We start from the raw sequence: 17,819 nt of genomic DNA, 5'->3' as shown, positions 1-17,819 counted from the left end.
TCCACATGTTCAGTGTGCATCTCTTTTCATATAATTGGATTGTCTGGATCGTCATTCAGGGGGATTTATTACTGTGTCCTCTACAGAGGAGTTGGCATTTTCTAAGAAAATGATTAAATTAAACCGTTAATAGTATAGTAACTTCAACAAACTAAACCAAGCCCTTAGTTGGATTGCTTTGGGGTTGTAGTGTTTGCAATATTTGCTAACAGTTTGAAATGGTGATCATTTCGAATATGTTTAAAGAGGGGGCACCCAGATTTGAACTGGGGACCTCTTGATCTGCAGTCAAATGCTCTACCACTGAGCTATACCCCCACATCTGATGAGATGCTCCACATGTTCAGTGTGCATCTCTTTTCATATAATTGGATTGTTTGGATCGTCATTCAGGGGGATTTATTACTGTGTCCTCTACAGACGAGTTGGCATTTTCTAAGAAAATGATTAAATTAAACCGTTAATAGTATAGTAACTTCAACAAACTAAATCAAGGCCTTAGTTGGATTGCTTTGGGGTTGTAGTGTTTGCAATATTTGCTAACAGTTTGAAATGGTGATCATTTCGAATATGTTTAAAGAGGGGGCACCCAGATTTGAACTGGGGACCTCTTGATCTGCAGTCAAATGCTCTACCACTGAGCTATACCCCCACATCTGATGAGATGCTCCACATGTTCAGTGTGCATCTCTTTTCATATAATTGGATTGTTTGGATCGTCATTCAGGGGGATTTATTACTGTGTCCTCTACAGACGAGTTGGCATTTTCTAAGAAAATGATGAAATTAAACCATTAAAAGTATAGTAACTTCAACAAACTAATCCAAGCCCTTAGTAGGATTGCTATGGGGTTGTAGTGTTTGCAATATTTGCTAACAGTTGGAAATGGTGATTATTTCGAATCTGTTTAAAGAGGGGGCACCCAGATTTGAACTGGGGACCTCTTGATCTGCAGTCAAATGCTCTACCACTGAGCTATACCCCCTAATCTGATGAACTTCTCCAATTGTTGAGAGTGCATCTCGTTTCATATATATCGTCTGGATCGTCATTCAGGGTGATTCATTTCTGTGTCCTCTACAGAGGAGTTGGCATTTTCTAAGAAAATGATTAAATTAAACAGTTAAAAGTATAGTAATTTTAACAAACTAAAATAAGCCCTTAGTTGCATTGCTATGGGGTTGTAGTTTATTCAACAATTGTTGCCAGTATGAAATAGTGATCATTTTGAATTTGCTTAAAGAGGGGGCACCCAGATTTGAACTGGGGACCTCTTGATCTGCAGTCAAATGCTCTACCACTGAGCTATACCCCCACATCTGATGAGATGCTCCACATGTTCAGTGTGCATCTCTTTTCATATAATTGGATTGTTTGGATCGTCATTCAGGGGGATTCATTACTGTGTCCTCTACAGACGAGTTGGCATTTCCTAAGTAACTTTTTAAATTAAACCGTTAAAAGTAAAGTAATTCTAACAAACTAAAATAAGCCCTTAGTTGAATTGCTATTGGCTTGTAGTTTATTCAACAATTGTTGCCAGTATAAAATAGTGATCATTTTGAATATGCTTAAAGAGGGGGCACCCAGATTTGAACTGGGGACCTCTTGATCTGCAGTCAAATGCTCTACCACTGAGCTATACCCCCACATCTGATGAGATGCTCCAATTGTTGAGTGTGCATCTCGTTTCATATATATTGTCTGGATCGTCATTTCAGGGGGATTCATTACTGTGTCCTCTACAGAGGAGTTGGCATTTTCTAAGAAAATGATTAAATTAAACAGTTAAAAGTATAGTAATTTTAACAAACTAAAATAAGCCCTTAGTTGCATTGCTATGGGGTTGTAGTTTATTCAACAATTGTTGCCAGTATGAAATAGTGATCATTTTGAATTTGCTTAAAGAGGGGGCACCCAGATTTGAACTGGGGACCTCTTGATCTGCAGTCAAATGCTCTACCACTGAGCTATACCCCCACATCTGATGAGATGCTCCACATGTTCAGTGTGCATCTCTTTTCATATAATTGGATTGTTTGGATCGTCATTCAGGGGGATTCATTACTTTGTCCTCTACAGACGAGTTGGCATTTCTTAAGTAACTTTTTAAATTAAACCGTTAAAAGTAAAGTAACTTCAACAAACTAAACCAAGCCCTTAGTTGGATTGCTATGGGGTTGTAGTGTTTGCAATATTTGCTAACAGTTTGAAATGGTGATCATTTCGAATCTGTTTAAAGAGGGGGCACCCAGATTTGAACTGGGGACCTCTTGATCTGCAGTCAAATGCTCTACCACTGAGCTATACCCCCACATCTGATGAGATGCTCCACATGTTCAGTGTGCATCTCTTTTCATATAATTGGATTGTCTGGATCGTCATTCAGGGGGATTCATTACTGTGTCCTCTACAGAGGAGTTGGCATTTTCTAAGAAAATGATTAAATTAAACCGTTAATAGTATAGTAACTTCAACAAACTAAACCAAGCCCTTAGTTGGATTGCTTTGGGGTTGTAGTGTTTGCAATATTTGCTAACAGTTTGAAATGGTGATCATTTCGAATATGTTTAAAGAGGGGGCACCCAGATTTGAACTGGGGACCTCTTGATCTGCAGTCAAATGCTCTACCACTGAGCTATACCCCCACATCTGATGAGATGCTCCAATTGTTGAGTGTGCATCTCGTTTCATATATATTGTCTGGATCGTCATTTCAGGGGGATTCATTACTGTGTCCTCTACAGAGGAGTTGGCATTTTCTAAGAAAATGATTAAATTAAACCGTTAATATTATCTTCAACAAACTAAACCAAGCCCTTAGTTGGATTGCTTTGGGGTTGTAGTGTTTGCAATATTTGCTAACAGTTTGAAATGGTGATCATTTCGAATATGTTTAAAGAGGGGGCACCCAGATTTGAACTGGGGACCTCTTGATCTGCAGTCAAATGCTCTACCACTGAGCTATACCCCCTAATCTGATGAACTTCTCCAATTGTTGAGAGTGCATCTCGTTTCATATATATCGTCTGGATCGTCATTCAGGGTGATTCATTTCTGTGTCCTCTACAGAGGAGTTGGCATTTTCTAAGAAAATGATTAAATTAAACAGTTAAAAGTATAGTAATTTTAACAAACTAAAATAAGCCCTTAGTTGCATTGCTATGGGGTTGTAGTTTATTCAACAATTGTTGCCAGTATGAAATAGTGATCATTTTGAATTTGCTTAAAGAGGGGGCACCCAGATTTGAACTGGGGACCTCTTGATCTGCAGTCAAATGCTCTACCACTGAGCTATACCCCCACATCTGATGAGATGCTCCACATGTTCAGTGTGCATCTCTTTTCATATAATTGGATTGTTTGGATCGTCATTCAGGGGGATTCATTACTGTGTCCTCTACAGACGAGTTGGCATTTCCTAAGTAACTTTTTAAATTAAACCGTTAAAAGTAAAGTAATTCTAACAAACTAAAATAAGCCCTTAGTTGAATTGCTATTGGCGTGTAGTTTATTCAACAATTGTTGCCAGTATAAAATAGTGATCATTTTGAATATGCTTAAAGAGGGGGCACCCAGATTTGAACTGGGGACCTCTTGATCTGCAGTCAAATGCTCTACCACTGAGCTATACCCCCACATCTGATGAGATGCTCCACATGTTCAGTGTGCATCTCTTTTCATATAATTGGATTGTTTGGATCGTCATTCAGGGGGATTTATTACTGTGTCCTCTACAGACGAGTTGGCATTTTCTAAGAAAATGATTAAATTAAACCATTAAAAGTATAGTAACTTCAACAAACTAAACCAAGCCCTTAGTAGGATTGCTATGGGGTTGTAGTGTTTGCAATATTTGCTAACAGTTGGAAATGGTGATTATTTCGAATCTGTTTAAAGAGGGGGCACCCAGATTTGAACTGGGGACCTCTTTATCTGCAGTCAAATGCTCTACCACTGAGCTATACCCCCACATCTGATGAGATGCTCCAATTGTTGAGTGTGCATCTCGTTTCATATATATTGTCTGGATCGTCATTTCAGGGGGATTCATTACTGTGTCCTCTACAGAGGAGTTGGCATTTTCTAAGAAAATGATTAAATTAAACAGTTAAAAGTATAGTAATTTTAACAAACTAAAATAAGCCCTTAGTTGCATTGCTATGGGGTTGTAGTTTATTCAACAATTGTTGCCAGTATGAAATAGTGATCATTTTGAATTTGCTTAAAGAGGGGGCACCCAGATTTGAACTGGGGACCTCTTGATCTGCAGTCAAATGCTCTACCACTGAGCTATACCCCCACATCTGATGAGATGCTCCACATGTTCAGTGTGCATCTCTTTTCATATAATTGGATTGTTTGGATCGTCATTCAGGGGGATTCATTACTTTGTCCTCTACAGACGAGTTGGCATTTCTTAAGTAACTTTTTAAATTAAACCGTTAAAAGTAAAGTAACTTCAACAAACTAAACCAAGCCCTTAGTTGGATTGCTATGGGGTTGTAGTGTTTGCAATATTTGCTAACAGTTTGAAATGGTGATCATTTCGAATCTGTTTAAAGAGGGGGCACCCAGATTTGAACTGGGGACCTCTTGATCTGCAGTCAAATGCTCTACCACTGAGCTATACCCCCTAATCTGATGAACTTCTCCAATTGTTGAGAGTGCATCTCGTTTCATATATATCGTCTGGATCGTCATTCAGGGTGATTCATTTCTGTGTCCTCTACAGAGGAGTTGGCATTTTCTAAGAAAATGATTAAATTAAACAGTTAAAAGTATAGTAATTTTAACAAACTAAAATAAGCCCTTAGTTGCATTGCTATGGGGTTGTAGTTTATTCAACAATTGTTGCCAGTATGAAATAGTGATCATTTTGAATTTGCTTAAAGAGGGGGCACCCAGATTTGAACTGGGGACCTCTTGATCTGCAGTCAAATGCTCTACCACTGAGCTATACCCCCTAATCTGATGAACTTCTCCAATTGTTGAGGGTGCATCTCGTTTCATATATATCGTCTGGATCGTCATTCAGGGTGATTCATTACTGTGTTCTCTACAGAGGAGTTGGCATTTTCTAAGAAAATGATTAAATTAAACAGTTAAAAGTATAGTAATTTTAACAAACTAAAATAAGCCCTTAGTTGCATTGCTATTGGCTTGTAGTTTATTCAACAATTGTTGCCAGTATGAAATAGTGATCATTTTGAATATGCTTAAAGAGGGGGCACCCAGATTTGAACTGGGGACCTCTTGATCTGCAGTCAAATGCTCTACCACTGAGCTATACCCCCACATCTGATGAGATGCTCCACATGTTCAGTGTGCATCTCTTTTCATATAATTGGATTGTTTGGATCGTCATTCAGGGGGATTTATTACTGTGTCCTCTACAGACGAGTTGGCATTTTCTAAGAAAATGATTAAATTAAACCGTTAATAGTATAGTAACTTCAACAAACTAAATCAAGGCCTTAGTTGGATTGCTTTGGGGTTGTAGTGTTTGCAATATTTGCTAACAGTTTGAAATGGTGATCATTTCGAATATGTTTAAAGAGGGGGCACCCAGATTTGAACTGGGGACCTCTTGATCTGCAGTCAAATGCTCTACCACTGAGCTATACCCCCACATCTGATGAGATGCTCCACATGTTCAGTGTGCATCTCTTTTCATATAATTGGATTGTTTGGATCGTCATTCAGGGGGATTTATTACTGTGTCCTCTACAGACGAGTTGGCATTTTCTAAGAAAATGATGAAATTAAACCATTAAAAGTATAGTAACTTCAACAAACTAATCCAAGCCCTTAGTAGGATTGCTATGGGGTTGTAGTGTTTGCAATATTTGCTAACAGTTGGAAATGGTGATTATTTCGAATCTGTTTAAAGAGGGGGCACCCAGATTTGAACTGGGGACCTCTTGATCTGCAGTCAAATGCTCTACCACTGAGCTATACCCCCTAATCTGATGAACTTCTCCAATTGTTGAGAGTGCATCTCGTTTCATATATATCGTCTGGATCGTCATTCAGGGTGATTTATTTCTGTGTCCTCTACAGAGGAGTTGGCATTTTCTAAGAAAATGATTAAATTAAACAGTTAAAAGTATAGTAATTTTAACAAACTAAAATAAGCCCTTAGTTGCATTGCTATTGGCTTGTAGTTTATTCAACAATTGTTGCCAGTATGAAATAGTGATCATTTTGAATTTGCTTAAAGAGGGGGCACCCAGATTTGAACTGGGGACCTCTTGATCTGCAGTCAAATGCTCTACCACTGAGCTATACCCCCACATCTGATGAGATGCTCCACATGTTCAGTGTGCATCTCTTTTCATATAATTGGATTGTCTGGATCGTCATTCAGGGGGATTCATTACTGTGTCCTCTACAGACGAGGTAGCATTTTTTAAGTAAATGATTAAATTAAACAGTTAAAAGTATAGTAATTTTAACAAACTTAAATAAGCCCTTAGTTGCATTGCTATTGGCTTGTAGTTTATTCAACAAATGTTGCCAGTATGAAATAGTGATTATTTTGAATCTGTTTAAAGAGGGGGCACCCAGATTTGAACTGGGGACCTCTTGATCTGCAGTCAAATGCTCTACCACTGAGCTATACCCCCTAATCTGATGAACTTCTCCAATTGTTGAGGGTGCATCTCGTTTCATATATATCGTCTGGATCGTCATTCAGGGTGATTCATTACTGTGTTCTCTACAGAGGAGTTGGCATTTTCTAAGAAAATGATTAAATTAAACAGTTAAAAGTATAGTAATTTTAACAAACTAAAATAAGCCCTTAGTTGCATTGCTATTGGCTTGTAGTTTATTCAACAATTGTTGCCAGTATGAAATAGTGATCATTTTGAATATGCTTAAAGAGGGGGCACCCAGATTTGAACTGGGGACCTCTTGATCTGCAGTCAAATGCTCTACCACTGAGCTATACCCCCACATCTGATGAGATGCTCCACATGTTCAGTGTGCATCTCTTTTCATATAATTGGATTGTTTGGATCGTCATTCAGGGGGATTTATTACTGTGTCCTCTACAGACGAGTTGGCATTTTCTAAGAAAATGATTAAATTAAACCGTTAATAGTATAGTAACTTCAACAAACTAAATCAAGGCCTTAGTTGGATTGCTTTGGGGTTGTAGTGTTTGCAATATTTGCTAACAGTTTGAAATGGTGATCATTTCGAATATGTTTAAAGAGGGGGCACCCAGATTTGAACTGGGGACCTCTTGATCTGCAGTCAAATGCTCTACCACTGAGCTATACCCCCACATCTGATGAGATGCTCCACATGTTCAGTGTGCATCTCTTTTCATATAATTGGATTGTTTGGATCGTCATTCAGGGGGATTTATTACTGTGTCCTCTACAGACGAGTTGGCATTTTCTAAGAAAATGATGAAATTAAACCATTAAAAGTATAGTAACTTCAACAAACTAATCCAAGCCCTTAGTAGGAATGCTATGGGGTTGTAGTGTTTGCAATATTTGCTAACAGTTGGAAATGGTGATTATTTCGAATCTGTTTAAAGAGGGGGCACCCAGATTTGAACTGGGGACCTCTTGATCTGCAGTCAAATGCTCTACCACTGAGCTATACCCCCTAATCTGATGAACTTCTCCAATTGTTGAGAGTGCATCTCGTTTCATATATATCGTCTGGATCGTCATTCAGGGTGATTTATTTCTGTGTCCTCTACAGAGGAGTTGGCATTTTCTAAGAAAATGATTAAATTAAACAGTTAAAAGTATAGTAATTTTAACAAACTAAAATAAGCCCTTAGTTGCATTGCTATTGGCTTGTAGTTTATTCAACAATTGTTGCCAGTATGAAATAGTGATCATTTTGAATTTGCTTAAAGAGGGGGCACCCAGATTTGAACTGGGGACCTCTTGATCTGCAGTCAAATGCTCTACCACTGAGCTATACCCCCACATCTGATGAGATGCTCCACATGTTCAGTGTGCATCTCTTTTCATATAATTGGATTGTCTGGATCGTCATTCAGGGGGATTCATTACTTTGTCCTCTACAGACGAGTTGGCATTTCTTAAGTAACTTTTTAAATTAAACCGTTAAAAGTAAAGTAACTTCAACAAACTAAACCAAGCCCTTAGTTGAATTGCTATGGGGTTGTAGTGTTTGCAATATTTGCTAACAGTTTGAAATGGTGATCATTTCGAATCTGTTTAAAGAGGGGGCACCCAGATTTGAACTGGGGACCTCTTGATCTGCAGTCAAATGCTCTACCACTGAGCTATACCCCCTAATCTGATGAACTTCTCCAATTGTTGAGAGTGCATCTCGTTTCATATATATCGTCTGGATCGTCATTCAGGGTGATTCATTTCTGTGTCCTCTACAGAGGAGTTGGCATTTTCTAAGAAAATGATTAAATTAAACAGTTAAAAGTATAGTAATTTTAACAAACTAAAATAAGCCCTTAGTTGCATTGCTATGGGGTTGTAGTTTATTCAACAATTGTTGCCAGTATGAAATAGTGATCATTTTGAATTTGCTTAAACAGGGGGCACCCAGATTTGAACTGGGGACCTCTTGATCTGCAGTCAAATGCTCTACCACTGAGCTATACCCCCACATCTGATGAGATGCTCCAATTGTTGAGTGTGCATCTCGTTTCATATATATTGTCTGGATCGTCATTTCAGGGGGATTCATTACTGTGTCCTCTACAGAGGAGTTGGCATTTTCTAAGAAAATGATTAAATTAAACCGTTAAAAGTATAGTAACTTCAACAAACTAAACCAAGCCCTTAGTTGGATTGCTATGGGGTTGTATTGTTTGCAATATTTGCTGACAGTTTGAAATGGTGATCATTTCGAATTTGTTTAAAGAGGGGGCACCCAGATTTGAACTGGGGACCTCTTGATCTGCAGTCAAATGCTCTACCACTGAGCTATACCCCCACATCTGATGAGATGCTCCACATGTTCAGTGTGCATCTCTTTTCATATAATTGGATTGTTTGGATCGTCATTCAGGGGGATTCATTACTTTGTCCTCTACAGACGAGTTGGCATTTCTTAAGTAACTTTTTAAATTAAACCGTTAAAAGTAAAGTAACTTCAACAAACTAAACCAAGCCCTTAGTTGGATTGCTATGGGGTTGTAGTGTTTGCAATATTTGCTAACAGTTTGAAATGGTGATCATTTCGAATCTGTTTAAAGAGGGGGCACCCAGATTTGAACTGGGGACCTCTTGATCTGCAGTCAAATGCTCTACCACTGAGCTATACCCCCTAATCTGATGAACTTCTCCAATTGTTGAGTGTGCATCTCGTTTCATATATATCGTCTGGATCGTCATTCAGGGTGATTCATTACTGTGTTCTCTACAGAGGAGTTGGCATTTTCTAAGAAAATGATTAAATTAAACAGTTAAAAGTATAGTAATTTTAACAAACTAAAATAAGCCCTTAGTTGCATTGCTATTGGCTTGTAGTTTATTCAACAATTGTTGCCAGTATGAAATAGTGATCATTTTGAATTTGGTTAAAGAGGGGGCACCCAGATTTGAACTGGGGACCTCTTGATCTGCAGTCAAATGCTCTACCACTGAGCTATACCCCCACATCTGATGAGATGCTCCACATGTTCAGTGTGCATCTCTTTTCATATAATTGGATTGTTTGGATCGTCATTCAGGGGGATTCATTACTTTGTCCTCTACAGACGAGTTGGCATTTCTTAAGTAACTTTTTAAATTAAACCGTTAAAAGTAAAGTAACTTCAACAAACTAAACCAAGCCCTTAGTTGGATTGCTATGGGGTTGTAGTGTTTGCAATATTTGCTAACAGTTTGAAATGGTGATCATTTCGAATCTGTTTAAAGAGGGGGCACCCAGATTTGAACTGGGGACCTCTTGATCTGCAGTCAAATGCTCTACCACTGAGCTATACCCCCTAATCTGATGAACTTCTCCAATTGTTGAGAGTGCATCTCGTTTCATATATATCGTCTGGATCGTCATTCAGGGTGATTCATTTCTGTGTCCTCTACAGAGGAGTTGGCATTTTCTAAGAAAATGATTAAATTAAACAGTTAAAAGTATAGTAATTTTAACAAACTAAAATAAGCCCTTAGTTGCATTGCTATGGGGTTGTAGTTTATTCAACAATTGTTGCCAGTATGAAATAGTGATCATTTTGAATTTGCTTAAACAGGGGGCACCCAGATTTGAACTGGGGACCTCTTGATCTGCAGTCAAATGCTCTACCACTGAGCTATACCCCCACATCTGATGAGATGCTCCAATTGTTGAGTGTGCATCTCGTTTCATATATATTGTCTGGATCGTCATTTCAGGGGGATTCATTACTGTGTCCTCTACAGAGGAGTTGGCATTTTCTAAGAAAATGATTAAATTAAACCGTTAAAAGTATAGTAACTTCAACAAACTAAACCAAGCCCTTAGTTGGATTGCTATGGGGTTGTATTGTTTGCAATATTTGCTGACAGTTTGAAATGGTGATCATTTCGAATTTGTTTAAAGAGGGGGCACCCAGATTTGAACTGGGGACCTCTTGATCTGCAGTCAAATGCTCTACCACTGAGCTATACCCCCACATCTGATGAGATGCTCCACATGTTCAGTGTGCATCTCTTTTCATATAATTGGATTGTTTGGATCGTCATTCAGGGGGATTCATTACTTTGTCCTCTACAGACGAGTTGGCATTTCTTAAGTAACTTTTTAAATTAAACCGTTAAAAGTAAAGTAACTTCAACAAACTAAACCAAGCCCTTAGTTGGATTGCTATGGGGTTGTAGTGTTTGCAATATTTGCTAACAGTTTGAAATGGTGATCATTTCGAATCTGTTTAAAGAGGGGGCACCCAGATTTGAACTGGGGACCTCTTGATCTGCAGTCAAATGCTCTACCACTGAGCTATACCCCCTAATCTGATGAACTTCTCCAATTGTTGAGTGTGCATCTCGTTTCATATATATCGTCTGGATCGTCATTCAGGGTGATTCATTACTGTGTTCTCTACAGAGGAGTTGGCATTTTCTAAGAAAATGATTAAATTAAACAGTTAAAAGTATAGTAATTTTAACAAACTAAAATAAGCCCTTAGTTGCATTGCTATTGGCTTGTAGTTTATTCAACAATTGTTGCCAGTATGAAATAGTGATCATTTTGAATTTGGTTAAAGAGGGGGCACCCAGATTTGAACTGGGGACCTCTTGATCTGCAGTCAAATGCTCTACCACTGAGCTATACCCCCACATCTGATGAGATGCTCCACATGTTCAGTGTGCATCTCTTTTCATATAATTGGATTGTTTGGATCGTCATTCAGGGGGATTCATTACTTTGTCCTCTACAGACGAGTTGGCATTTCTTAAGTAACTTTTTAAATTAAACCGTTAAAAGTAAAGTAACTTCAACAAACTAAACCAAGCCCTTAGTTGGATTGCTATGGGGTTGTAGTGTTTGCAATATTTGCTAACAGTTTGAAATGGTGATCATTTCGAATCTGTTTAAAGAGGGGGCACCCAGATTTGAACTGGGGACCTCTTGATCTGCAGTCAAATGCTCTACCACTGAGCTATACCCCCTAATCTGATGAACTTCTCCAATTGTTGAGAGTGCATCTCGTTTCATATATATCGTCTGGATCGTCATTCAGGGTGATTCATTTCTGTGTCCTCTACAGAGGAGTTGGCATTTTCTAAGAAAATGATTAAATTAAACAGTTAAAAGTATAGTAATTTTAACAAACTAAAATAAGCCCTTAGTTGCATTGCTATGGGGTTGTAGTTTATTCAACAATTGTTGCCAGTATGAAATAGTGATCATTTTGAATTTGCTTAAAGAGGGGGCACCCAGATTTGAACTGGGGACCTCTTGATCTGCAGTCAAATGCTCTACCACTGAGCTATACCCCCTAATCTGATGAACTTCTCCAATTGTTGAGGGTGCATCTCGTTTCATATATATCGTCTGGATCGTCATTCAGGGTGATTCATTACTGTGTTCTCTACAGAGGAGTTGGCATTTTCTAAGAAAATGATTAAATTAAACAGTTAAAAGTATAGTAATTTTAACAAACTAAAATAAGCCCTTAGTTGCATTGCTATTGGCTTGTAGTTTATTCAACAATTGTTGCCAGTATGAAATAGTGATCATTTTGAATATGCTTAAAGAGGGGGCACCCAGATTTGAACTGGGGACCTCTTGATCTGCAGTCAAATGCTCTACCACTGAGCTATACCCCCACATCTGATGAGATGCTCCACATGTTCAGTGTGCATCTCTTTTCATATAATTGGATTGTTTGGATCGTCATTCAGGGGGATTTATTACTGTGTCCTCTACAGACGAGTTGGCATTTTCTAAGAAAATGATTAAATTAAACCGTTAATAGTATAGTAACTTCAACAAACTAAATCAAGGCCTTAGTTGGATTGCTTTGGGGTTGTAGTGTTTGCAATATTTGCTAACAGTTTGAAATGGTGATCATTTCGAATATGTTTAAAGAGGGGGCACCCAGATTTGAACTGGGGACCTCTTGATCTGCAGTCAAATGCTCTACCACTGAGCTATACCCCCACATCTGATGAGATGCTCCACATGTTCAGTGTGCATCTCTTTTCATATAATTGGATTGTTTGGATCGTCATTCAGGGGGATTTATTACTGTGTCCTCTACAGACGAGTTGGCATTTTCTAAGAAAATGATGAAATTAAACCATTAAAAGTATAGTAACTTCAACAAACTAATCCAAGCCCTTAGTAGGATTGCTATGGGGTTGTAGTGTTTGCAATATTTGCTAACAGTTGGAAATGGTGATTATTTCGAATCTGTTTAAAGAGGGGGCACCCAGATTTGAACTGGGGACCTCTTGATCTGCAGTCAAATGCTCTACCACTGAGCTATACCCCCTAATCTGATGAACTTCTCCAATTGTTGAGAGTGCATCTCGTTTCATATATATCGTCTGGATCGTCATTCAGGGTGATTTATTTCTGTGTCCTCTACAGAGGAGTTGGCATTTTCTAAGAAAATGATTAAATTAAACAGTTAAAAGTATAGTAATTTTAACAAACTAAAATAAGCCCTTAGTTGCATTGCTATTGGCTTGTAGTTTATTCAACAATTGTTGCCAGTATGAAATAGTGATCATTTTGAATTTGCTTAAAGAGGGGGCACCCAGATTTGAACTGGGGACCTCTTGATCTGCAGTCAAATGCTCTACCACTGAGCTATACCCCCACATCTGATGAGATGCTCCACATGTTCAGTGTGCATCTCTTTTCATATAATTGGATTGTCTGGATCGTCATTCAGGGGGATTCATTACTGTGTCCTCTACAGACGAGGTAGCATTTTTTAAGTAAATGATTAAATTAAACAGTTAAAAGTATAGTAATTTTAACAAACTTAAATAAGCCCTTAGTTGCATTGCTATTGGCTTGTAGTTTATTCAACAAATGTTGCCAGTATGAAATAGTGATTATTTTGAATCTGTTTAAAGAGGGGGCACCCAGATTTGAACTGGGGACCTCTTGATCTGCAGTCAAATGCTCTACCACTGAGCTATACCCCCTAATCTGATGAACTTCTCCAATTGTTGAGGGTGCATCTCGTTTCATATATATCGTCTGGATCGTCATTCAGGGTGATTCATTACTGTGTTCTCTACAGAGGAGTTGGCATTTTCTAAGAAAATGATTAAATTAAACAGTTAAAAGTATAGTAATTTTAACAAACTAAAATAAGCCCTTAGTTGCATTGCTATTGGCTTGTAGTTTATTCAACAATTGTTGCCAGTATGAAATAGTGATCATTTTGAATATGCTTAAAGAGGGGGCACCCAGATTTGAACTGGGGACCTCTTGATCTGCAGTCAAATGCTCTACCACTGAGCTATACCCCCACATCTGATGAGATGCTCCACATGTTCAGTGTGCATCTCTTTTCATATAATTGGATTGTTTGGATCGTCATTCAGGGGGATTCATTACTTTGTCCTCTACAGACGAGTTGGCATTTCTTAAGTAACTTTTTAAATTAAACCGTTAAAAGTAAAGTAACTTCAACAAACTAAACCAAGCCCTTAGTTGAATTGCTATGGGGTTGTAGTGTTTGCAATATTTGCTAACAGTTTGAAATGGTGATCATTTCGAATCTGTTTAAAGAGGGGGCACCCAGATTTGAACTGGGGACCTCTTGATCTGCAGTCAAATGCTCTACCACTGAGCTATACCCCCTAATCTGATGAACTTCTCCAATTGTTGAGAGTGCATCTCGTTTCATATATATCGTCTGGATCGTCATTCAGGGTGATTCATTTCTGTGTCCTCTACAGAGGAGTTGGCATTTTCTAAGAAAATGATTAAATTAAACAGTTAAAAGTATAGTAATTTTAACAAACTAAAATAAGCCCTTAGTTGCATTGCTATGGGGTTGTAGTTTATTCAACAATTGTTGCCAGTATGAAATAGTGATCATTTTGAATTTGCTTAAACAGGGGGCACCCAGATTTGAACTGGGGACCTCTTGATCTGCAGTCAAATGCTCTACCACTGAGCTATACCCCCACATCTGATGAGATGCTCCAATTGTTGAGTGTGCATCTCGTTTCATATATATTGTCTGGATCGTCATTTCAGGGGGATTCATTACTGTGTCCTCTACAGAGGAGTTGGCATTTTCTAAGAAAATGATTAAATTAAACCGTTAAAAGTATAGTAACTTCAACAAACTAAACCAAGCCCTTAGTTGGATTGCTATGGGGTTGTATTGTTTGCAATATTTGCTGACAGTTTGAAATGGTGATCATTTCGAATTTGTTTAAAGAGGGGGCACCCAGATTTGAACTGGGGACCTCTTGATCTGCAGTCAAATGCTCTACCACTGAGCTATACCCCCACATCTGATGAGATGCTCCACATGTTCAGTGTGCATCTCTTTTCATATAATTGGATTGTTTGGATCGTCATTCAGGGGGATTCATTACTTTGTCCTCTACAGACGAGTTGGCATTTCTTAAGTAACTTTTTAAATTAAACCGTTAAAAGTAAAGTAACTTCAACAAACTAAACCAAGCCCTTAGTTGGATTGCTATGGGGTTGTAGTGTTTGCAATATTTGCTAACAGTTTGAAATGGTGATCATTTCGAATCTGTTTAAAGAGGGGGCACCCAGATTTGAACTGGGGACCTCTTGATCTGCAGTCAAATGCTCTACCACTGAGCTATACCCCCTAATCTGATGAACTTCTCCAATTGTTGAGTGTGCATCTCGTTTCATATATATCGTCTGGATCGTCATTCAGGGTGATTCATTACTGTGTTCTCTACAGAGGAGTTGGCATTTTCTAAGAAAATGATTAAATTAAACAGTTAAAAGTATAGTAATTTTAACAAACTAAAATAAGCCCTTAGTTGCATTGCTATTGGCTTGTAGTTTATTCAACAATTGTTGCCAGTATGAAATAGTGATCATTTTGAATTTGGTTAAAGAGGGGGCACCCAGATTTGAACTGGGGACCTCTTGATCTGCAGTCAAATGCTCTACCACTGAGCTATACCCCCACATCTGATGAGATGCTCCACATGTTCAGTGTGCATCTCTTTTCATATAATTGGATTGTTTGGATCGTCATTCAGGGGGATTCATTACTTTGTCCTCTACAGACGAGTTGGCATTTCTTAAGTAACTTTTTAAATTAAACCGTTAAAAGTAAAGTAACTTCAACAAACTAAACCAAGCCCTTAGTTGGATTGCTATGGGGTTGTAGTGTTTGCAATATTTGCTAACAGTTTGAAATGGTGATCATTTCGAATCTGTTTAAAGAGGGGGCACCCAGATTTGAACTGGGGACCTCTTGATCTGCAGTCAAATGCTCTACCACTGAGCTATACCCCCTAATCTGATGAACTTCTCCAATTGTTGAGAGTGCATCTCGTTTCATATATATCGTCTGGATCGTCATTCAGGGTGATTCATTTCTGTGTCCTCTACAGAGGAGTTGGCATTTTCTAAGAAAATGATTAAATTAAACAGTTAAAAGTATAGTAATTTTAACAAACTAAAATAAGCCCTTAGTTGCATTGCTATGGGGTTGTAGTTTATTCAACAATTGTTGCCAGTATGAAATAGTGATCATTTTGAATTTGCTTAAAGAGGGGGCACCCAGATTTGAACTGGGGACCTCTTGATCTGCAGTCAAATGCTCTACCACTGAGCTATACCCCCACATCTGATGAGATGCTCCACATGTTCAGTGTGCATCTCTTTTCATATAATTGGATTGTCTGGATCGTCATTCAGGGGGATTCATTACTGTGTCCTCTACAGACGAGGTAGCATTTTTTAAGTAAATGATTAAATTAAACAGATAAAAGTATAGTAATTTTAACAAACTTAAATAAGCCCTTTGTTGCATTGCTATTGGCTTGTAGTTTATTCAACAAATGTTGCCAGCGTGAAATGGTGATCATTTTGAATTTGTTTAAAGAGGGGGCACCCAGATTTGAACTGGGGACCTCTTGATCTGCAGTCAAATGCTCTACCACTGAGCTATACCCCCACATCTGATGAGATGCTCCAATTGTTGAGTGTGCATCTCGTTTCATATATATTTTCTGGATCGTCATTTCAGGGGGATTCATTACTGTGTCCTCTACAGAGGAGTTGGAATTTTCTAAGAAAATGATTAAATTAAACCGTTAATAGTATAGTAACTTCAACAAACTAAACCAAGCCCTTAGTTGGATTGCTTTGGGGTTGTAGTGTTTGCAATATTTGCTAACAGTTTGAAATGGTGATCATTTCGAATATGTTTAAAGAGGGGGCACCCAGATTTGAACTGGGGACCTCTTGATCTGCAGTCAAATGCTCTACCACTGAGCTATACCCCCACATCTGATGAGATGCTCCACATGTTCAGTGTGCATCTCTTTTCATATAATTGGATTGTTTGGATCGTCATTCAGGGGGATTTATTACTGTGTCCTCTACAGACGAGTTGGCATTTTCTAAGAAAATGATTAAATTAAACCGTTAAAAGTATAGTAACTTCAACAAACTAAACCAAGCCCTTAGTTGGATTGCTTTGGGGTTGTAGTGTTTGCAATATTTGCTAACAGTTTGAAATGGTGATCATTTCGAAGCTGTTTAAAGAGGGGGCACCCAGATTTGAACTGGGGACCTCTTGATCTGCAGTCAAATGCTCTACCACTGAGCTATACCCCCACATCTGATGAGATGCTCCAATTGTTGAGTGTGCATCTCGTTTCATATATATTGTCTGGATCGTCATTTCAGGGGGATTCATTACTGTGTCCTCTACAGAGGAGTTGGCATTTTCTAAGAAAATGATTAAATTAAACCGTTAAAAGTATAGTAACTTCAACAAACTAAACCAAGCCCTTAGTTGGATTGCTATGGGGTTGTATTGTTTGCAATATTTGCTGACAGTTTGAAATGGTGATCATTTCGAATTTGTTTAAAGAGGGGGCACCCAGATTTGAACTGGGGACCTCTTGATCTGCAGTCAAATGCTCTACCACTGAGCTATACCCCCACATCTGATGAGATGCTCCACATGTTCAGTGTGCATCTCTTTTCATATAATTGGATTGTTTGGATCGTCATTCAGGGGGATTCATTACTTTGTCCTCTACAGACGAGTTGGCATTTCTTAAGTAACTTTTTAAATTAAACCGTTAAAAGTAAAGTAACTTCAACAAACTAAACCAAGCCCTTAGTTGGATTGCTATGGGGTTGTAGTGTTTGCAATATTTGCTAACAGTTTGAA

General features: G+C 38.3%; 53 non-coding genes across 53 annotated transcripts; all 53 read right to left on the bottom strand.

The window, feature by feature from the left end:
- Positions 1-246: 246 nt before the first annotated feature.
- trnac-gca (transfer RNA cysteine (anticodon GCA)) lies at positions 247-318 on the bottom strand. The gene has a single exon. It is a non-coding gene; the product is annotated as a tRNA-Cys (tRNA).
- Positions 319-580: 262 nt separating this feature from the next.
- Positions 581-652, bottom strand: trnac-gca (transfer RNA cysteine (anticodon GCA)). The gene has a single exon. It is a non-coding gene; the product is annotated as a tRNA-Cys (tRNA).
- Positions 653-914: 262 nt separating this feature from the next.
- On the bottom strand, positions 915-986 carry trnac-gca (transfer RNA cysteine (anticodon GCA)). The gene has a single exon. It is a non-coding gene; the product is annotated as a tRNA-Cys (tRNA).
- A 258-nt stretch (positions 987-1,244) lies between these two features.
- trnac-gca (transfer RNA cysteine (anticodon GCA)) lies at positions 1,245-1,316 on the bottom strand. Its single transcript has one exon. It is a non-coding gene; the product is annotated as a tRNA-Cys (tRNA).
- Positions 1,317-1,578: 262 nt separating this feature from the next.
- trnac-gca (transfer RNA cysteine (anticodon GCA)) lies at positions 1,579-1,650 on the bottom strand. The gene has a single exon. It is a non-coding gene; the product is annotated as a tRNA-Cys (tRNA).
- A 259-nt stretch (positions 1,651-1,909) lies between these two features.
- trnac-gca (transfer RNA cysteine (anticodon GCA)) lies at positions 1,910-1,981 on the bottom strand. Its single transcript has one exon. It is a non-coding gene; the product is annotated as a tRNA-Cys (tRNA).
- Positions 1,982-2,243: 262 nt separating this feature from the next.
- On the bottom strand, positions 2,244-2,315 carry trnac-gca (transfer RNA cysteine (anticodon GCA)). Its single transcript has one exon. It is a non-coding gene; the product is annotated as a tRNA-Cys (tRNA).
- A 262-nt stretch (positions 2,316-2,577) lies between these two features.
- On the bottom strand, positions 2,578-2,649 carry trnac-gca (transfer RNA cysteine (anticodon GCA)). Its single transcript has one exon. It is a non-coding gene; the product is annotated as a tRNA-Cys (tRNA).
- A 254-nt stretch (positions 2,650-2,903) lies between these two features.
- trnac-gca (transfer RNA cysteine (anticodon GCA)) lies at positions 2,904-2,975 on the bottom strand. Its single transcript has one exon. It is a non-coding gene; the product is annotated as a tRNA-Cys (tRNA).
- A 258-nt stretch (positions 2,976-3,233) lies between these two features.
- Positions 3,234-3,305, bottom strand: trnac-gca (transfer RNA cysteine (anticodon GCA)). The gene has a single exon. It is a non-coding gene; the product is annotated as a tRNA-Cys (tRNA).
- Positions 3,306-3,567: 262 nt separating this feature from the next.
- On the bottom strand, positions 3,568-3,639 carry trnac-gca (transfer RNA cysteine (anticodon GCA)). Its single transcript has one exon. It is a non-coding gene; the product is annotated as a tRNA-Cys (tRNA).
- Positions 3,640-3,901: 262 nt separating this feature from the next.
- Positions 3,902-3,973, bottom strand: trnac-gca (transfer RNA cysteine (anticodon GCA)). The gene has a single exon. It is a non-coding gene; the product is annotated as a tRNA-Cys (tRNA).
- A 259-nt stretch (positions 3,974-4,232) lies between these two features.
- On the bottom strand, positions 4,233-4,304 carry trnac-gca (transfer RNA cysteine (anticodon GCA)). Its single transcript has one exon. It is a non-coding gene; the product is annotated as a tRNA-Cys (tRNA).
- Positions 4,305-4,566: 262 nt separating this feature from the next.
- trnac-gca (transfer RNA cysteine (anticodon GCA)) lies at positions 4,567-4,638 on the bottom strand. Its single transcript has one exon. It is a non-coding gene; the product is annotated as a tRNA-Cys (tRNA).
- A 258-nt stretch (positions 4,639-4,896) lies between these two features.
- On the bottom strand, positions 4,897-4,968 carry trnac-gca (transfer RNA cysteine (anticodon GCA)). The gene has a single exon. It is a non-coding gene; the product is annotated as a tRNA-Cys (tRNA).
- Positions 4,969-5,226: 258 nt separating this feature from the next.
- Positions 5,227-5,298, bottom strand: trnac-gca (transfer RNA cysteine (anticodon GCA)). The gene has a single exon. It is a non-coding gene; the product is annotated as a tRNA-Cys (tRNA).
- Positions 5,299-5,560: 262 nt separating this feature from the next.
- Positions 5,561-5,632, bottom strand: trnac-gca (transfer RNA cysteine (anticodon GCA)). The gene has a single exon. It is a non-coding gene; the product is annotated as a tRNA-Cys (tRNA).
- A 262-nt stretch (positions 5,633-5,894) lies between these two features.
- On the bottom strand, positions 5,895-5,966 carry trnac-gca (transfer RNA cysteine (anticodon GCA)). Its single transcript has one exon. It is a non-coding gene; the product is annotated as a tRNA-Cys (tRNA).
- Positions 5,967-6,224: 258 nt separating this feature from the next.
- trnac-gca (transfer RNA cysteine (anticodon GCA)) lies at positions 6,225-6,296 on the bottom strand. Its single transcript has one exon. It is a non-coding gene; the product is annotated as a tRNA-Cys (tRNA).
- Positions 6,297-6,558: 262 nt separating this feature from the next.
- On the bottom strand, positions 6,559-6,630 carry trnac-gca (transfer RNA cysteine (anticodon GCA)). The gene has a single exon. It is a non-coding gene; the product is annotated as a tRNA-Cys (tRNA).
- Positions 6,631-6,888: 258 nt separating this feature from the next.
- trnac-gca (transfer RNA cysteine (anticodon GCA)) lies at positions 6,889-6,960 on the bottom strand. The gene has a single exon. It is a non-coding gene; the product is annotated as a tRNA-Cys (tRNA).
- A 262-nt stretch (positions 6,961-7,222) lies between these two features.
- trnac-gca (transfer RNA cysteine (anticodon GCA)) lies at positions 7,223-7,294 on the bottom strand. Its single transcript has one exon. It is a non-coding gene; the product is annotated as a tRNA-Cys (tRNA).
- Positions 7,295-7,556: 262 nt separating this feature from the next.
- trnac-gca (transfer RNA cysteine (anticodon GCA)) lies at positions 7,557-7,628 on the bottom strand. Its single transcript has one exon. It is a non-coding gene; the product is annotated as a tRNA-Cys (tRNA).
- Positions 7,629-7,886: 258 nt separating this feature from the next.
- On the bottom strand, positions 7,887-7,958 carry trnac-gca (transfer RNA cysteine (anticodon GCA)). The gene has a single exon. It is a non-coding gene; the product is annotated as a tRNA-Cys (tRNA).
- A 262-nt stretch (positions 7,959-8,220) lies between these two features.
- trnac-gca (transfer RNA cysteine (anticodon GCA)) lies at positions 8,221-8,292 on the bottom strand. Its single transcript has one exon. It is a non-coding gene; the product is annotated as a tRNA-Cys (tRNA).
- Positions 8,293-8,550: 258 nt separating this feature from the next.
- On the bottom strand, positions 8,551-8,622 carry trnac-gca (transfer RNA cysteine (anticodon GCA)). The gene has a single exon. It is a non-coding gene; the product is annotated as a tRNA-Cys (tRNA).
- A 259-nt stretch (positions 8,623-8,881) lies between these two features.
- trnac-gca (transfer RNA cysteine (anticodon GCA)) lies at positions 8,882-8,953 on the bottom strand. The gene has a single exon. It is a non-coding gene; the product is annotated as a tRNA-Cys (tRNA).
- Positions 8,954-9,215: 262 nt separating this feature from the next.
- On the bottom strand, positions 9,216-9,287 carry trnac-gca (transfer RNA cysteine (anticodon GCA)). The gene has a single exon. It is a non-coding gene; the product is annotated as a tRNA-Cys (tRNA).
- A 258-nt stretch (positions 9,288-9,545) lies between these two features.
- Positions 9,546-9,617, bottom strand: trnac-gca (transfer RNA cysteine (anticodon GCA)). The gene has a single exon. It is a non-coding gene; the product is annotated as a tRNA-Cys (tRNA).
- A 262-nt stretch (positions 9,618-9,879) lies between these two features.
- On the bottom strand, positions 9,880-9,951 carry trnac-gca (transfer RNA cysteine (anticodon GCA)). The gene has a single exon. It is a non-coding gene; the product is annotated as a tRNA-Cys (tRNA).
- A 258-nt stretch (positions 9,952-10,209) lies between these two features.
- On the bottom strand, positions 10,210-10,281 carry trnac-gca (transfer RNA cysteine (anticodon GCA)). Its single transcript has one exon. It is a non-coding gene; the product is annotated as a tRNA-Cys (tRNA).
- Positions 10,282-10,540: 259 nt separating this feature from the next.
- On the bottom strand, positions 10,541-10,612 carry trnac-gca (transfer RNA cysteine (anticodon GCA)). Its single transcript has one exon. It is a non-coding gene; the product is annotated as a tRNA-Cys (tRNA).
- Positions 10,613-10,874: 262 nt separating this feature from the next.
- On the bottom strand, positions 10,875-10,946 carry trnac-gca (transfer RNA cysteine (anticodon GCA)). The gene has a single exon. It is a non-coding gene; the product is annotated as a tRNA-Cys (tRNA).
- A 258-nt stretch (positions 10,947-11,204) lies between these two features.
- On the bottom strand, positions 11,205-11,276 carry trnac-gca (transfer RNA cysteine (anticodon GCA)). Its single transcript has one exon. It is a non-coding gene; the product is annotated as a tRNA-Cys (tRNA).
- Positions 11,277-11,538: 262 nt separating this feature from the next.
- Positions 11,539-11,610, bottom strand: trnac-gca (transfer RNA cysteine (anticodon GCA)). Its single transcript has one exon. It is a non-coding gene; the product is annotated as a tRNA-Cys (tRNA).
- A 258-nt stretch (positions 11,611-11,868) lies between these two features.
- trnac-gca (transfer RNA cysteine (anticodon GCA)) lies at positions 11,869-11,940 on the bottom strand. The gene has a single exon. It is a non-coding gene; the product is annotated as a tRNA-Cys (tRNA).
- A 258-nt stretch (positions 11,941-12,198) lies between these two features.
- On the bottom strand, positions 12,199-12,270 carry trnac-gca (transfer RNA cysteine (anticodon GCA)). The gene has a single exon. It is a non-coding gene; the product is annotated as a tRNA-Cys (tRNA).
- A 262-nt stretch (positions 12,271-12,532) lies between these two features.
- On the bottom strand, positions 12,533-12,604 carry trnac-gca (transfer RNA cysteine (anticodon GCA)). Its single transcript has one exon. It is a non-coding gene; the product is annotated as a tRNA-Cys (tRNA).
- A 262-nt stretch (positions 12,605-12,866) lies between these two features.
- trnac-gca (transfer RNA cysteine (anticodon GCA)) lies at positions 12,867-12,938 on the bottom strand. The gene has a single exon. It is a non-coding gene; the product is annotated as a tRNA-Cys (tRNA).
- A 258-nt stretch (positions 12,939-13,196) lies between these two features.
- Positions 13,197-13,268, bottom strand: trnac-gca (transfer RNA cysteine (anticodon GCA)). Its single transcript has one exon. It is a non-coding gene; the product is annotated as a tRNA-Cys (tRNA).
- A 262-nt stretch (positions 13,269-13,530) lies between these two features.
- Positions 13,531-13,602, bottom strand: trnac-gca (transfer RNA cysteine (anticodon GCA)). The gene has a single exon. It is a non-coding gene; the product is annotated as a tRNA-Cys (tRNA).
- A 258-nt stretch (positions 13,603-13,860) lies between these two features.
- On the bottom strand, positions 13,861-13,932 carry trnac-gca (transfer RNA cysteine (anticodon GCA)). Its single transcript has one exon. It is a non-coding gene; the product is annotated as a tRNA-Cys (tRNA).
- A 262-nt stretch (positions 13,933-14,194) lies between these two features.
- Positions 14,195-14,266, bottom strand: trnac-gca (transfer RNA cysteine (anticodon GCA)). The gene has a single exon. It is a non-coding gene; the product is annotated as a tRNA-Cys (tRNA).
- Positions 14,267-14,524: 258 nt separating this feature from the next.
- trnac-gca (transfer RNA cysteine (anticodon GCA)) lies at positions 14,525-14,596 on the bottom strand. The gene has a single exon. It is a non-coding gene; the product is annotated as a tRNA-Cys (tRNA).
- Positions 14,597-14,855: 259 nt separating this feature from the next.
- Positions 14,856-14,927, bottom strand: trnac-gca (transfer RNA cysteine (anticodon GCA)). The gene has a single exon. It is a non-coding gene; the product is annotated as a tRNA-Cys (tRNA).
- A 262-nt stretch (positions 14,928-15,189) lies between these two features.
- trnac-gca (transfer RNA cysteine (anticodon GCA)) lies at positions 15,190-15,261 on the bottom strand. Its single transcript has one exon. It is a non-coding gene; the product is annotated as a tRNA-Cys (tRNA).
- Positions 15,262-15,519: 258 nt separating this feature from the next.
- Positions 15,520-15,591, bottom strand: trnac-gca (transfer RNA cysteine (anticodon GCA)). Its single transcript has one exon. It is a non-coding gene; the product is annotated as a tRNA-Cys (tRNA).
- A 262-nt stretch (positions 15,592-15,853) lies between these two features.
- On the bottom strand, positions 15,854-15,925 carry trnac-gca (transfer RNA cysteine (anticodon GCA)). Its single transcript has one exon. It is a non-coding gene; the product is annotated as a tRNA-Cys (tRNA).
- A 258-nt stretch (positions 15,926-16,183) lies between these two features.
- On the bottom strand, positions 16,184-16,255 carry trnac-gca (transfer RNA cysteine (anticodon GCA)). The gene has a single exon. It is a non-coding gene; the product is annotated as a tRNA-Cys (tRNA).
- A 262-nt stretch (positions 16,256-16,517) lies between these two features.
- Positions 16,518-16,589, bottom strand: trnac-gca (transfer RNA cysteine (anticodon GCA)). Its single transcript has one exon. It is a non-coding gene; the product is annotated as a tRNA-Cys (tRNA).
- Positions 16,590-16,848: 259 nt separating this feature from the next.
- trnac-gca (transfer RNA cysteine (anticodon GCA)) lies at positions 16,849-16,920 on the bottom strand. The gene has a single exon. It is a non-coding gene; the product is annotated as a tRNA-Cys (tRNA).
- A 262-nt stretch (positions 16,921-17,182) lies between these two features.
- Positions 17,183-17,254, bottom strand: trnac-gca (transfer RNA cysteine (anticodon GCA)). Its single transcript has one exon. It is a non-coding gene; the product is annotated as a tRNA-Cys (tRNA).
- A 259-nt stretch (positions 17,255-17,513) lies between these two features.
- trnac-gca (transfer RNA cysteine (anticodon GCA)) lies at positions 17,514-17,585 on the bottom strand. The gene has a single exon. It is a non-coding gene; the product is annotated as a tRNA-Cys (tRNA).
- Between the last annotated feature and the right edge of the window lie 234 nt (positions 17,586-17,819).

This window comes from Pungitius pungitius, chromosome 12 (genome assembly GCF_949316345.1).
Source record: "Pungitius pungitius chromosome 12, fPunPun2.1, whole genome shotgun sequence".
In the NCBI taxonomy this organism is placed as follows: Eukaryota; Metazoa; Chordata; class Actinopteri; order Perciformes; family Gasterosteidae; genus Pungitius; species Pungitius pungitius.
This window is presented reverse-complemented; position numbering and strand designations above follow the sequence as displayed.